This window comes from Callionymus lyra, chromosome 9 (assembly GCF_982586985.1).
Source record: "Callionymus lyra chromosome 9, fCalLyr1.hap1.1, whole genome shotgun sequence".
Classification (NCBI taxonomy): domain Eukaryota; kingdom Metazoa; phylum Chordata; class Actinopteri; order Syngnathiformes; family Callionymidae; genus Callionymus; species Callionymus lyra.
Genome location: NC_141826.1, coordinates 25,557,114 through 25,559,613, shown reverse-complemented (window position 1 = coordinate 25,559,613; position 2,500 = coordinate 25,557,114). Strand labels below are relative to the sequence as shown.

The 2,500-nt window shown below is 32.8% G+C and overlaps 1 protein-coding gene across 1 annotated transcript in view; it reads left to right on the top strand.

Annotated features, from left to right (window-relative positions):
* The window catches only part of kcnk4a (potassium channel, subfamily K, member 4a), a 27,929-nt gene that overhangs the window by 18,456 nt on the left and 6,973 nt on the right, over positions 1 to 2,500 (top strand). The window lies entirely within an intron of this gene.

Below are 2,500 nucleotides of genomic sequence, written 5' to 3'. Positions count from 1 at the left end.
AGTACACGTGTGTCATTGATTTAATTAACATTTAAAATGATGAACTTTTTATTGAAATGTCGTTTCTTAAGCGTTGAATGTAGAAAAATCTATTTTTGAATTATCGTAATATATATATATATATATATATATATATATATATATATATATATATATATATATGATATCAAACTGTATTTGTAAAGAAATTATACATTTTGAAAATGTGCTTAATTTCCAATCATCATAAAGAAAAGTCACATGATCATCCGATTGTCGCGTGATTGGCTGAAAGTCTTTTTAAAGTCACTCTGTGCTGTTGGTTTTGTCTGGAGACAATATTACACATTTTTATATTGAATTTAAACAACTATGAATTACACAATATTACATTTAGAACTGCTGTGTCTCAAATCACATACTAGTGTACTCAAAGTTAATATTTTTAGTGCGTAAGTGCGTAAAACACCCACAAAACTGAGTATGGATCGATGAACACTTTCTACACTAAACAGCTCCATCTTAGTGACGTTGTAAACGGAAGTTATATATATATATATATATATATATATATATATATATATATATATATATACGTACAGGTGTATTTTCAGCAGCAGTAGGAGGATAAACACGTCTTCGCTGCTGATACCAGCTTAAATATCTCGCCAATATTTTGATTCTCATATTTTCTCTTTATTTCTTTTTCCAAAATTGCAAAACATGCTGCCAGCAGGTGGCGATAGTGTTCCTACAGCTGGTTGAAATCATCGTTAAATAGTAGTAGAAGAAGAAGCTGTCGCATCATTTCCTGTTAGTGTGTAGCAGCAGAGTTTGATTTGAGACAAACTATCTGTGGAGGATTAGTTACTAGTTAGTACGTACACTATCCTGATGATACTAACTTCTAGTGTACTAAGAGAAGTATGTGATTTGAGACGTACTATCTGTGGAGGATTAGTTACTAGTTAGTACGTACACTATCCTGATGCATACTAACTTCTAGTATACTAAGAGAAGTATGTGATTTGAGACATACTATCTGTGGAGGATTAGTTACTAGTTAGTACGTACACTATCCTGATGCATACTAACTTCTAGTATACTAAGAGAAGTATGTGATTTGAGACATACTATCCGTGGAGGATTAGTTACTAGTTAGTACGTACACTATCCTGATGCATACTAACTTCTAGTATACTAAGAGAAGTATGTGATTTGAGACATACTATCTGTGGTGGATTAGTTACTAATTAGTACGTACACTATCCTGATGCATACTAACTTCTAGTATACTAAGAGAAATATGTGATTTGAGACATACTATCTGTGGAGGATTAGTTACTAGTTAGTACGTACACTATCCTGATGCATACTAACTTCTAGTATACTAAGAGAAGTATGTGATTTGAGACATACTATCTGTGGAGGATTAGTTACTAGTTAGTACGTACACTATCCTGATGCATACTAACTTCTAGTATACTAAGAGAAGTATGTGATTTGAGACATACTATCTGTGGTGGATTAGTTACTAATTAGTACGTACACTATCCTGATGCATACTAACTTCTAGTATACTAAGAGAAGTATGTGATTTGAGACATACTATCTGTGGAGGATTAGTTACTAGTTAGTACGTACACTATCCTGATGCATACTAACTTCTAGTATACTAAGAGAAGTATGTGATTTGAGACATACTATCTGTGGTGGATTAGTTACTAATTAGTACGTACACTATCCTGATGCATACTAACTTCTAGTATACTAAGAGAAATATGTGATTTGAGACATACTATCTGTGGAGGATTAGTTACTAGTTAGTACGTACACTATCCTGATACATACTAACTTCTAGTATACTAAGAGAAATATGTGATTTGAGACATACTATCTGTGGTGGATTAGTTACTAGTTAGTACGTACACTATCCTGATGCATACTAACTTCTAGTATACTAAGAGAAGTATGTGATTTGAGACATACTATCTGTGGAGGATTAGTTACTAGTTAGTACGTACACTATCCTGATGCATACTAACTTCTAGTATACTAAGAGAAATATGTGATTTGAGACATACTATCTGTGGTGGATTAGTTACTAGTTAGTACGTACACTATCCTGATGCATACTAACTTCTAGTATACTAAGAGAAGTATGTGATTTGAGACATACTATCTGTGGAGGATTAGTTACTAGTTAGTACGTACACTATCCTGATGCATACTAACTTCTAGTATACTAAGAGAAGTATGTGATTTGAGACATACTATCTGTGGAGAATTAGTTACTTGTTAGTACTTACACTATCCTGATGCATACTAACTTCTAGTATACTAAGAGAAGTATGTGATTTGAGACATACTATCTGTGGTGGATTAGTTACTAGTTAGTACGTACACTATCCTGATGCATACTAACTTCTAGTATACTAAGAGAAGTATGTGATTTGAGACATACTATCTGTGGAGGATTAGTTACTAGTTAGTACGTACACTATCCTGATGCATACTAACT